The sequence below is a fragment of the Panthera onca genome, chromosome F1 (assembly GCF_046562875.1).
Source record: "Panthera onca isolate mPanOnc1 chromosome F1, mPanOnc1 haplotype 2, whole genome shotgun sequence".
NCBI lineage: Eukaryota > Metazoa > Chordata > Mammalia > Carnivora > Felidae > Panthera > Panthera onca.
The window spans coordinates 21,080,267-21,093,414 of record NC_138355.1 but is presented as its reverse complement, the minus strand read 5'-3'; the positions used below and the strand labels follow the sequence as shown (position 1 = coordinate 21,093,414).

Here is a 13,148-nt window from a genome sequence, read left to right as displayed (position 1 = left end):
CGTGACTGGCCACTTCCGGCTTTGAATACGGAAGAGGACTACAAACCAAGGAATGTGGGCAGCCTCTAGAAGCTAGAAAAGATAAGGACATGAATTCTCCCTAGAGCTTCCAGAAGGAACGCACCTGCTAACACCTTGATTTTAGACTAGTATAGCTCTGTGAGACCTATATCAGACTTCTGAACAACAGAACGGAAAGGTAACAAATGTGTGTTGTTTGAAGCCACTAAATTTGCAGTCATTTGTTACAGCAGCAATAGTAAGCGAACACAATATGTTTATTCCTCGACACTTAATGATATAGAGCACTGGGGTCTCATATTCAGGACATAAGCCAGTTTCTCTGACAAGCCTGGAAGAGAAACCTGGCCGACTCCACAGACACATGATCAAGTTGAATCACTTCAAAGCAACTAAACTTCAAAGCAACTAAACGTTGAAAGTCCTCTTGGTAATCAAGCCACACAATTAACTTTGGAGGATCCAAAAATGGATCATGCTTCAGTTGGACGTGAAATGAGTTGCGTGTAAGAAAAACAACTTAGTCCTGCCGTGCACGAGCCTTCTACAGGACTTCTCTACCTTCTATCTGGTGAGACCACACTGCTGTCCCAACACTTTCGCCACTCCACGTGAAACATAACTAGAGATATATATATATTTTTTTTTTACCTGAAATGTTGACCAGATGCAGTATCTATTTCATCGAAGGTGGAATGGGGCAGAGGTGGAGACTATTAAGAATAATAGAGGGGTGCCTAGCCGGCTCAGTTGGTTAAGTGTCCAACTTTGGCTCAGGTCATGATCTCATGGTTCGTGAGTTCATGGTTCTGCTGTCAGCACAGAGTCCGCTTCAGATCCTCTGTTCCTTTCTCTCTGTCCCTCCCCCACTTGTGCCTTCTCGCTCTCTCTCTCAAAAAATAAGCATTTTTTAAAAAAGAATACACACATTATTTAGCATCACTCAACAACAAAAACAATTTTCCAAGAAAAAAAATTGATCAATAATTGATCACAGCATTTGTATTAACCATTTCAGGGAACAAGTAAGTGCGTAAGAATGGCTGATAATACAATGAAATCCAACTCTATCCTTACAGCTATACGATAGTTGCCTGTATCACATCAAATACCACTTTCACTAATATCATTTAAATGTAAAGAAATATGGACAAGAACCTTGTCTGGGGCATCATTGCTTCGTCCTAATGCTCTCAAACCACTCGTCTGAAAGAATGGTGCAGACAGCTAGCATGTCTTGAATTAGATGTTGGAAGGAAAGTGGATAATAAAACTCACTTTTTTTGTAGTTGCTTCATAGGTCATCCCTACATTTAACAGTAAGTGTTAGTCCTGCTTATTTTTTAAAATAGCTACATCCAGACTTAAAAGAGAACTTACGCCAGAATTTATTCGTTATGCTAGTCTACGTTCATCACTTTTTCACTCATTTATTCCACAAAAGATGGTCTTTTATTAGCAACTGTGAAGCTGAACCGCAGTGCATTAATTTTATAAATGAGATGGTGGCGTCATTATCACAAAAGGTTCAGAGGGATGCTGAAGAGTATGGCATTACCATGGTGACCTGCTGTGATGGTGAGCTCCCCAGGGGCAATGGGCCACAGAAAAACCATTAGGAAGCTCTCCTTCAGAGACATGTTGTTGTTTTTTACTTAACCACTTAAAGAATGATCAGAGCCACAAAGTCAAGGAAGCAATCACTCTTCTGTATTACAAAGAATGAAATGGGAGTCTCTAGGCTCTTTTACAACCATTTGTACATAACCTTGAGAAAGGCTTCCCCATCTCTGGTTAGAAAATTACATTAGCAAGAGAGAAAAGGTTTCATAAATGCCAAGGGATACAATGGTTCATTATTAGTTTGTTTGCTCCCATTTTAAGTTCCTGTAGTTTTGTGTTTTATCCATTTGGAAAGAGAGGAGGAAATGACTGGGGTAGGGGTGGGGGGGGAAGAGTGGCCTGAGGGAAAGAGATGGGGATGGAAGGGATGGGACATCTTTACACAGAAGAATTTTGCAGCGATAATAGATTTTCTTACAAAACTCTGTCCCTCCTTGTTTGTTTGCAATTGCCATTCAAACTAATAGAAACAGGTAAGGGGATCACTAAAAATATAGGAAGGTATTTATTAGAAGCCACATTAAAACTACCCTTCAAGAGATAATAAAACTGTGAGAAAAGACTTTTCCATCAACTCTGGGATTTGCTTTGCTGCTACTACTTCTGTGCTTTTAGCTTTTGGAATCAGTCTTATGAGTGGGTATGTATTTATTTCCTTTATATTTTATAAAGTGTGTATGCACATTGTCTGAGGCATCATTTTATGATTAACATTTGGAAATGAGTAAGGCTGACAATAGCCAGTTAATGCTAACCCAACAGCCTTCCAGGCACTATAAAAGAAAAGCAATTTGTTTAGACTATTAGCAAAGTAAAGCACGTATTCGTCAATATTTTAAGTGAGCTGCTTCAGGATGATTTCTCAAGGACATTAGCCAATTAATATTGCTGATGTCAACAGTAACCATGGCTTAAATTTATGCTATTGCGTACATAGGTTAGGGGAAATTGGTATTGAGTCATTATCAAAAGTTAACCCCAGCAAGAACTGGTTATATTTGATTTACTGCATGGCTACAGAATGTACCTCTAATCTAAGCCAGAAATTTTCCAAATTCATGTTGCTGGTCAAAAGAAATCTGAGATAAATAGACATAAATTGCAATTACTAATGGAAGATGGTATAAAGCTCATAAATCAGGTACGAAGTCAACTGGTTATGTCTATAAGAACACATATTTAGAGGTATGAATTTTCTTTAAAAATCAACTTACGGTGAAAAAAGTTTTGGAAATAAAGTATATAAGGGAATTGAATTTTTTTCTTTTTGTCTCCTTTCAGATCTAAAGACACTTTTTTCTTTTGTTTAGGAATGTAAAACTAAACTATGTTTAATTTGGTTTGTTCCTGATACCACTTTTTTTCTTATTTTTGAAACAGTAATACTTGGAAATGAAAAAACACATAGGGAATTTTTCTAATGGGGAGGGTTGGGGGAAAAATCTGGAAAACTATCTTATTTTCATTAAGGTAACAAAACCTCACAACTTTCTGCATACATAGACATACTTCTAAATGTGAAATTTTTCCAAGGTGTCACTTTTCCTTTGACTTGAGTACATTTATCCATGTGCATCTAAACACATACTCATTTATCTTAGGATTCTTTTTTCTAATTAAATTGCAAAGGAGAAAACATTTCAAACCTAGAGCACGGTGTTCTCATTTATTATGGAAAGAACATGGTGCTCTCTCCAAATACATCCATACATACACACAGAGAGACACATCACGGACTCAGACCAAGGGAAAGGTTGCAAGCATTTATTCAGTTACCATGAGCTAGGACAGGGAGAGAAAAGTTCTCACAGACTCAAAAGGTTATCATCCACAACATAAATTAAAGCATGGGTTGGCTGACTGTCCAGAAAGGAAGGATTGTGACAAGGCTAACGTTGGGCAACTTTCCTCTTTACAGTGGGTCTTCTCAGCCTCAGAACTCCTTCTTGTGAATTGGAGAGAGGAGCAGTATGAAAGAGAGCTGATGGAGACAGCTGTCCACCATGGTCTCCCCTCCCGAGCTGGGAGCCAGATCTGGGCTAGAAGTCAAATTTGAGGGCTCACAAATACTCCACAGAACTAGAGATCAGAACATTCAAAGCAATCCCGTCCTTTTTCTACACTAGATGTGTTTAAATGCACCTCTCCTAGTCCCAGGGGAAACTCAAAACCACTAGTCTAAAATGCGTGTGTCTTGCAGAGTTTTGTAGTCTTCAGAATAAATATGAGGCAGAATCCTGAATATGCAAAGATTAAGTTATTGTCTATTCTGGGATCGTGGCATAACTCGCCATATACTCTGAAATTCTCATCCATTACACTGAACCATTATTTATTATTAGCTTACTATTCTTCAAACACAAGGATTAATAAGACAAAATTGAAGTCAATTTAGTACATAATTATTTCCCCAAATATGCAGTCCCAAAGTGATTGCCATGGACTAGAAGTCACAGGAATTTCATGGTCCACCCTAGCAAGAAGCCAGTTTCTCTTTCAGCCAAGCAGTCATTTGTTCATTTGTGCAGTCATATCACCTGTGAGTCACCCAATATGCCAAAGAAGATTTTCTAGCTTGGCTGCCAGCTACAGAAAGGTACTTTAAGTTAGCATAAGACTCTTTAGAAGCAGAACAACACGGAGGAGACACAAGTGGCCTGAGAGTACAGCCACCATCACCATAAGCCTACCCAACAAGCCCAAGAGTGAGAGGACCCTGGAGGAGCTACAGAAGTGGAAGGAAGAGGAGTTGAATAGGAGTCCACTCTCCGTGCTCATGCAGTGGGCTGGGAACAACACCTAAGGGCTCATCACCTGTCACAAAAACAAGGAGCTCCTGGGCTATGTGAAGGCCATTGACAGGCACTACAACACAGTGTTGAGGAATGTGAAGGAGATGTAGACCAGGATCCCCAAGAGCAGCAAAGGTAAGAAGTTCAAGGCAGTCAACAAGGACCACTACATCTCCAAGACGTTCCTGGGAAGAGACTCAGTCATCACGGTCCCGCAGAACCCACTCACTGATGGCAAGTATAGAGGCCTCCACCCCACTGTCAGAAGTTACTCCCCATCCTGAAGAGTCCTGCCCTTAGTGACAGGTATAATAGTCTTGTGTTTTTTCTTTATAAATACATACATACATACATACAAACATACATACATACATAAAATTTGAAGGAAGAAAAGATGGAAAGAGAGGGAAAAGGGAGGAAAGAAGGGATGGAGAGAGAAAGAGAAGGAAAAAGAATACACCAGCTTACAAAACCAAAATGTGGAAAGGACAGCCTTAGAGGTGCCTGGTACCCTGGCACCAGGGACTTCAGTGATGCTTCCTGGTATTTTTTCTTATGATTCTCCTCTCTGCTTCTCTCTGTGTGGTGGTTTCTTTCTGATCAACATTTCCAATAGGCATGAAGGCGGGCCGCTTGTAGCTTCAGACTTATATCCTTACAATCTCAGAAACCAAAATTTCAAGCTCTGGTTAGAAAAATCCCAGCAAAAATCTTATTGTCCTGGCTGGTAACAGGTGCTCTCCCTGAGATGAATCTCTGTGGCCAAAGTCTTGTAAGCAGTTAGCAATTCCCAGAAGAGACCATGGTAAGGAGCAGGTCCAAGAGAAGAGAATACGGTCTCGAGGAGGAAAGAAGGATATTGGGCAAACAAAACAGAAAATGTCTACCCTTCCCATTCAACCTATAACATTTACGGATTCTGGAGATACCTCTCACTTGAGAATCGGAAAGGATAATGGAAGTCCGTGGTTCCAGCTTTCCACCACTGTGTTCAGTTTTGGGTACCATGTTTTAAAGGAGGCCTGGACAAATTAAAGGAGTGTCCAGAGGAGTGATGGCATTTGAAGCAGCACCTTACAAGGTATGGTGAAAGGAACTGAAACTTACTACCTTACAAAAAGGACTAAAGAAATGGAGGGGGCAAAAGGCATCTCTTTCAGGCAGGGGAACGAGCATATTTACTCTATGCTGCCCAATTCTAGGGGTTGCAAAGAAAGCTACAGGGTTCAGAAAGGTAACATAAAGGAATGAAACTGTCCAGATGTTAGAAAAACAACAGTGCATGTGTGATAATTAATGGGAAGTGACAGCCACAGGATGTGGAAACCCACAAGGAGTGGAGGGCTCCATGCGACTGGAGAACTTATGCCCCATTTAAGGAAGCAGCCCCCACTCAGGTCCGTATCATTGTTGCCCTGTAGGAATACAGATGCAATATTGCAAGATCTTTCTTTTTCAATAAGAGCCAGAAAACCTGATCTTTATATAAAATCTCTCAGTTTCTTCAACGTTGGCTCGTTATTTTTTAAAAATACCACGTGGGCCAAACAAAATACCATTTTGAAAGGGATCCCTCATGGGGCCTCAGTTTGAAATGTCTGCTCTGGATGGTAAAACTGTAACCAGTGGATCAAAGTTCTTGAGAGCCAAGTTTTTAGTCTTCATAACTTACATATAACAAGTTATATGTAATAATAACAATAATTTAATAACAAGAACTCTTCAATCATGATAGAGTAGATGCTTTGTGAGGTAGTAAGCACACACTGAATAGAAGCTGATGGTCATTATTAAGGAATATTGTAGAAATGAATCCTGCATTCAGGTGGTCTGACTAGCTCATAAAGAAGTCTACAGACTGACTCTGAAATTTTTGAAATAAGATCAGAAAATATTCTCTGAAAGAGATTCTAAGGAAGTAGAAGACAACATTTGAGGACTATAGAACCTACTTTGGATTTAGACACGTTGCTGAAAGAGACAGTGGAGAAAGCCAACATAACACAATATTTCTACGTGTAGACAAGACCACACGGAAGACACATATTTAATACATGTTCTGGCAATGGGTTAGGATTTTAATGGACATGAATCCAAATCTCTTTCTGTCTAGCTCCAAGAAGAGAAAAAAAAAAGGTTTCCTGGCCCTGTGACATGTTTTAGGATGTTTGGAATGAGGGAAGTGTGGTTTTGGGGGTTAAGTGTTCTGGATTCTTGTCGTTGGTCTGTTACGCCGTGAGTCATATGACCGTGGACAAGTAACATCCCCCACCATCCAAACAACTTGAATGATCTGCCATCATTTAAAATTCAATTCTGCTAAAATAGTATTCCCACTTTCTTTTTTTCTCAAGCTCCCTTTCTTAATTTCCTCACGTCAAAGGAAGGAGAAAAATTTGATCTCCTCCTAGACTCCAGCAGCCTATCATTTGCCCACTATCACACGGGAGGTCTCCGAGGGGCACCTGGGTGGCTCAGTCGGTAAGCATCCGACTTGAGCTCAAGTGACGATCTCATGGTCCGTGGGTTTGAGCCCCACATCAGGCTCTCTGCTGTCAGCACAGAACCTGCTTCAGATCCTCTGTCCCTCTCTCTCTTCCCCCACCTCTCCCTGTCTCAAAAATAAACATTAAAAAAAAAAAAAAAAACAAGGGAGGGCTCCAAGATGACATCATGAACAATAAACTAAGAAGGAAATTCAAGTTCCTGGTATAGTGGACAGGGTAAGGAATTTCCACTTGAAACCAAAAACAATGAGGTACCCAGAATAAGAAAGCAGGTCTATCATTGAGCCACAGGACTAGTAAAGGTCTATTCTGGGCATTACAAAAACCAAACGAAAGCTCAGAAATTACCTCTACAGAGGCCAGATAAGTTCTAATGCAGGACCAACCTCTTCTCATTTTTTTGCCTATAGGATTTTGGGCAGGGAGAAGCGTTCATCTTCTGGTGGCAACTGTGTCCCTCAAACTTCAAGGTAAAGTATATGTCAAATCATAGGTATCTATCAAACTTCATTAGAACTTTAGATATATTCTTAAGAGGGAAAAGATGATCCTTATTAAAAAGCAGTTATTAGACTTCTAACATTCCAATGCATAGACTGGATACATTTTTTTAAGTTTTATTTTAGAGAGCGAGCATGAGCAGGGGAGACAGGCAAAGGGAGAGAGAGAATCTTAGGCGGGCTCCACACTCAGCACAGAGCCCAATATGGGGCTCGATCCCACAACTCTGGGATCATGACCTGAGCCAAAATCAAGAGTCAGACGCTCAACCAACTGAGCCACCCAGGTGCCCCACACTTATTTTTTTTTTTTTTTTTACAGCAACTGCAGAAGCCTCTCAGGAGCAGGACTATTGCAGGCGACAGCAAGGCAATGTGGAGGTGAGCAGTGACGGGATGCTAGGCAATGTGGGGCAGGGCAGCTGTGTTCAGACCGGCAGAGTCTGGCAACACAGTTGACTTTAAAGCAGTGGAAAGGAGGTGTGCCTGGGTGGCTCAGTCGGTGAAGCATAAGCCTGGGACTTCAGCTCAGATCACAAACTCACTGTTCGTGAGTTCAAGCCCCATGTCAGGCTCTGTGCTGACAGCTTGGAGCCTAGAGCTTGCTTCAGGTTGTCTCCCTCTCTCTCTCTCTCTCTCTCTCTGCCCCTCCCCTGCTTGCACTCTCTCCCTCTCAAAATTAAACACTAAAAATATTTTTTTAATAAAAAATAAAATAAAAAGCAGTGGAAAGGTGACATTAGGCACAGTTCAGGAAAAACAAGTGAGAGAGAAATTCAGAGCAGAAAGAAGGCAGAAGTGTGAACAAATGTTCAATTTTTTTTTTAAGATAAACCCTTTTTGGAGATCAAGAACCCGAAGAGAGGAGCATGGCCGACATGCTGCCATTTGGAAAGTGGGACGAGGGACCCGGCTGCCCTCAGTGAGGTGTGTACGACCACTTGTGATCTGGCACCTGGCTTTCTTCCAAACTCTCTTCACTCTTCCCTCATTCTCCCTCTAAAAGAGCCCATGCTGCCCCTTTGCCTAAAATGATTGTATCTTGGGTCACCACACAGCACACCGCCTCTTCAAAAGTCACTACTTCAGCATGGTGAGCACAGCACAATCTATGGAGCTGTCCAATCACGATGTTGTACCTGAAACTAACGTAACGTTGCATGTCGACTACACAACTACACAACTTCAATAAAAAGAAAAGTCACTGCTTCGGCAAAAAAATTAAAAATTTAAAAACTAAAGTGATTGCAGAAAAATTAGTTGAAGTGCATAATGGTAAATGTCACCTTAAAATTTGTTTACATGTGGCACCCATAAAATTTGTCTTCAAAATTTACTGAAAAATTCATTTCCCTTACTGCTGAAAAATGACAAAGATGCCATGAGATTAAAATGCTTAGTCTGAGAGGTTACACTATTGCTACTAGTATGTAGGAAAGCCGAAGCAAAAAACAAAACAAAACAAAACCTTTTTCAGACAATTAAGGTCACACAAACAGTTGTTGACAAGCTCTTACTACTAAAATGTTTCTGCCTTTCTCAGTAGGATTGCCCAGCTATCATATACATTATTTGACTAATAACTAATTAATAATAAACAATTCCTGCATTTTAACTGAGAGGCAGTCTAGGAGAACAGATAATAGCCTGACCTCCGGAGCCAGACTGCCTGGATTGAATTCCCAGCCCTACCACCTACTAGCTGTTAAGTCTCTAAACTTCTGGAGAGTGTCCTCCTTTCTAAAACAGTAAGTAGGGTATGGTAAAAATTAAATAATCTAATATATATAAGACAATGCCCAACACATAGTTAGCTCTGTGCAACTGTGAGCTGTTATCATCATCATCATCATCATCATCATCATCATCATCTCTTGCCTTATAGAATCTATTTGTCCCCTAGATACTCACTAGGTGGCTTCCTCTGTCCCAGATACTGCACCAGGCACTGGGATGCTTGTAGCATTTTCTAAACCAGCAGCAGGACTTTCATTAGTGTAGACAGTGCATTCTCTAGTACAAAAACTAAACAGTAAAGTGGAAGGAGGTGAAAGCCTCCTTCTCCTATAGAATTAAATGCATAAATCAGAAACTTCACTGAGTATATTTCAACGGGAGGTCACCCATAATCTGCCTGCGAAATGTGTGGTTAGACAGTTACCCACTCAGGTGGCTTCAGCCGTATCTACATTAAATTTGCATCTGGATTAAATTTCTGTATTAGATGATGCTTCTAATTTGTGTTTGGGGTTAAGGCCCAGCTCCCAATATGCGGACAGAGAGCTACGAATGAGGAGGTCCTGTTATCAGAAGGTGCGGGTGGGGGGAGGAGGGGGACGGGGTTTTGATGTGAGAATGGTGTGCCAGTTCTCATATGTCTATAGCCCAGGCCAAAATCTGCCCTCAGTTATGCATCCACAGTGTTCATTGACGTCAGTAAGAACTGTGCTCATGTAACAGAAGGCAGAAATTTGGCTCTTTGATTTTAATAGAATTAAATGCCAAAAGTTTTGCTGATGCAGGTTGCAAATTTAAACCCCAAAGGGTCAGGAAAATGCAACAGAACACTGTTCTGTTGGCAATCTCGTCTTCTGCACAGGCCATATAATTAAGCAAGACCCAAATTTCTCAAGCCTAACTTGGAAGCCCCTGATACTATTGTGCCTATGAGTTGTGTGTGGCCTACCACTGCAGTAAGACCTTTAAGTATGAGTCCAAGAGTTTGTCTGTGGCTTCAGATAAAAGGCTAACACACAGCCCAAATTCATTGTCAGTTGCAGGATTCTGTCCCCGGCTTGGGTTTTAACAATGCTGAAATCAGTCGGTGGTGCCGAACAGACTCCACTCCCCACCTTAGATGACTGGAGCATTATGTAATGAAATTGGGGGATTTAGCATTCTTAGAGTATTCAGTTTACATTTCAGTCTAATTTATGTTCAGACATATCCATAGCTTTGTCTTAATATTTGTGTGGTTTTTTAAATCTTAATTTAATTTTATGTGGTGATGTTAACAATTGGATCTCCCAGACCTGAGCATCTGGTAGTGAGTTTTGGAGTAGTAAAACATAATTCAACAGAAATATAAGGCCAGGCCAATGACATAAAAAAAAAATCCCTTAACTACGAGTAGAGATGTTTTTGGTTCCTTTAACCAGCTATTCAGGGTACAGTTTCCTGCTTTGGGTCCAGAGAAGCAGGCTTTCTCTTGGACGGTTATTTACAATTTAGATGGATGTATGCCTAAGTGTGTCTCTCATGCCGTGAGTTTCCTTGCAGATGACGTGACCTGGAAAAGCCTTCTTGGCCACTCATCACTTCTCACTTCCCCTTATTCGGGGGAGAAGGAGATTATATGAATGGGAAATCTGGAAACAACGACAGAATATACCCTAAGCTGTCTCTTCAGGATCTTCCTGCCTGCAGAGAGTATGTATGCTGCTCTGCTCCCAGGCCACAGATTTTGCCCTTGAGAAGGGAGGTGTAGCATTAACTGTGACTGAGGATGAAGTCTATTATATGCAGGAGACCGGTATTCACAAACCCATCATACCTAAACCACATTGTCCAACCTTCAGAAGCAACAGAGCGGCCATCTTGACATTTTCATGAAAGGGCATTGGTGGACAAGCACCAATTTAAAAAAAAAAAGAAATAGGGAAGCAAATATCAAGGGGAAAAGAAGAGTTTGAAAGTGGTTCCCTTGAAAATCAGATTGGGAAGAGAAGTGACATGGGGTAGGGCAAGAGGTCACTGGCCTCACTCTCCTTCAACATTCAAGTTTGTTTTGACATTTGGTAAACAGTTCATGATTCCACACTTACTATATCATAGAACAGTAACACATCAGAGTGAGACAGACTTCAACAGATCGTCTCCAGTGTTTTCCAAATTGAGAGTTACAACTGGTTAGCATGTCATGAAATCAATTTGTTGGACTGTAACCAACATCTTGAAATCAATGCAATGAAATGAAATAAACAGAATAGATCAGAGGCCATTAGAATCTAGATCACAATATAAAACACATTTTTATTGTGGATTGTAACAAAAATGTTTGAAATCTACTCAGTTTTTCCAACTTCCTACTTAACCCTCAATGAGTTTCCTTAACTTTAATACCCAGCAGTTCTAAGTGAGAGTATGGATATGAAAATGCTTCAAAACCATAAAACCAAAACCACATTACGACCTTGTTTTGATTACTTCATCATCATCGTCATCGTCATCGTCATCATCAACATCATCATCGAAATGTCCAAGCTAGCTGACCTTCAATTTTGTACAGCACTTCAACATGAAAGCAGCCATATTACCAGCCCCAGCCTACCCCCACACTCTTCTAAGAAGCTACCAATATCATGTGGGGTGTGGGCTAGAGCCCCAGATCAGTCAGGGGTAGCGCTGATCTGGTAGCACCTTTAGGCTACACAGAAGGGTAATGGTTATGACCAGACTTTGGGAGTCATGGAGACTGGGACCCAAATTTAGCTCTGCCACCGATCAACTATACAACTTGAGATAAGTTATTTCACTTCCCTGAGTCTCAGGATATCACATCATTATGGTCATCAGGATGATGACTTTTGTTTTATATTCTGGAAACAAGGAGAAGAAATGCTCCTGACTCTCACTGGAGACACTGCAGTGCTGATGAAGAGACATATACTCTGTCTGAGCTGAGAGAGAGCAGGGAAAGGAGGAGAAAGAGCGAGTCCAAGCCAGCTCTCCAGCCACCTAAGCATGACCCGTGCAAAGCACCCAGTGAGACCCACAGTGCGGGACTCAACCACCCCTGCCCCGTAAGCACCGCTGACTCTACTACTTTTACAGACATCTCTCATCTTCAAGTTTCACGTCCTGCTATTTCCCATCTCGTGCATTTGACCCACTGGCATTGTGACTCAGGGTCCACGCTCCATGTTCAAGAGCATCCTGTGGGCATCCACCCACACACCTGCCAAGAACAGAAGAGCCTGGGGTCTGCTACATTTGACAAGAGCCAGACATACGGATGGAAGGCCTCAGCTCATGTTCCGGTTCTGCCACTTTCTCACGTGGCCTTTGCTAAATCATTTCATCTCTCTCGTCTTACTTTCCTGCTTCAGTAAGATCAGATGAAACCAGAGTCAAAGTGCCGTGAATAAAAGTTTGGGAATATGTGCATTTCCCGAAACAGAATGACGTTAATGGAAGCAAAATACATAACCACTGTGACATTTTTTTATTTTAGAAATGACTTTAAGTAAATAGAAATAATAACAATACTGATCTTCTGATATGTTGATCTTTACTATTTATTTAAAAAGCAACAACCTTGATTTTTCCCAAGCCCACTTTTTATCAATTCAAATAACTTCCTTTGACATTCATCACCTGTCACATCTGGCTCTACCTACATTTTCTACTTCATTTTCCATCATTCCCCCTACTCTGTTCATCCCATGCTAAAGCTACACCAAGCCTTGGTATTTCCCAAACATGATCATAACTCCATGTTTCTGTTCATGCAGATGTCTTCCTCCCTCCCTCCCCTAACTCCACACTTGCATTCAAGCCCAGCCCAGTGGTCACCTTATCTGTGAAAGTAGCTCCCCACTCCTCCTCCAAGCAAAACTAGCCTTTTCTACTTCAGGACTCCCATAGCACTGAATCTACACAGATAGTGTAGGGCATAGTTATCCTCATAGTTCTATTCCCTCTGG

The 13,148-nt window shown here is 41.2% G+C and overlaps 1 pseudogene; it reads left to right on the top strand.

Moving 5' to 3' along the window:
* The window catches only part of LOC132686934 (small nuclear ribonucleoprotein Sm D2 pseudogene), a 31,368-nt pseudogene extending 26,648 nt beyond the window's left edge, over nucleotides 1-4,720 (top strand).
* Nucleotides 4,721-13,148: the final 8,428 nt, after the last annotated feature.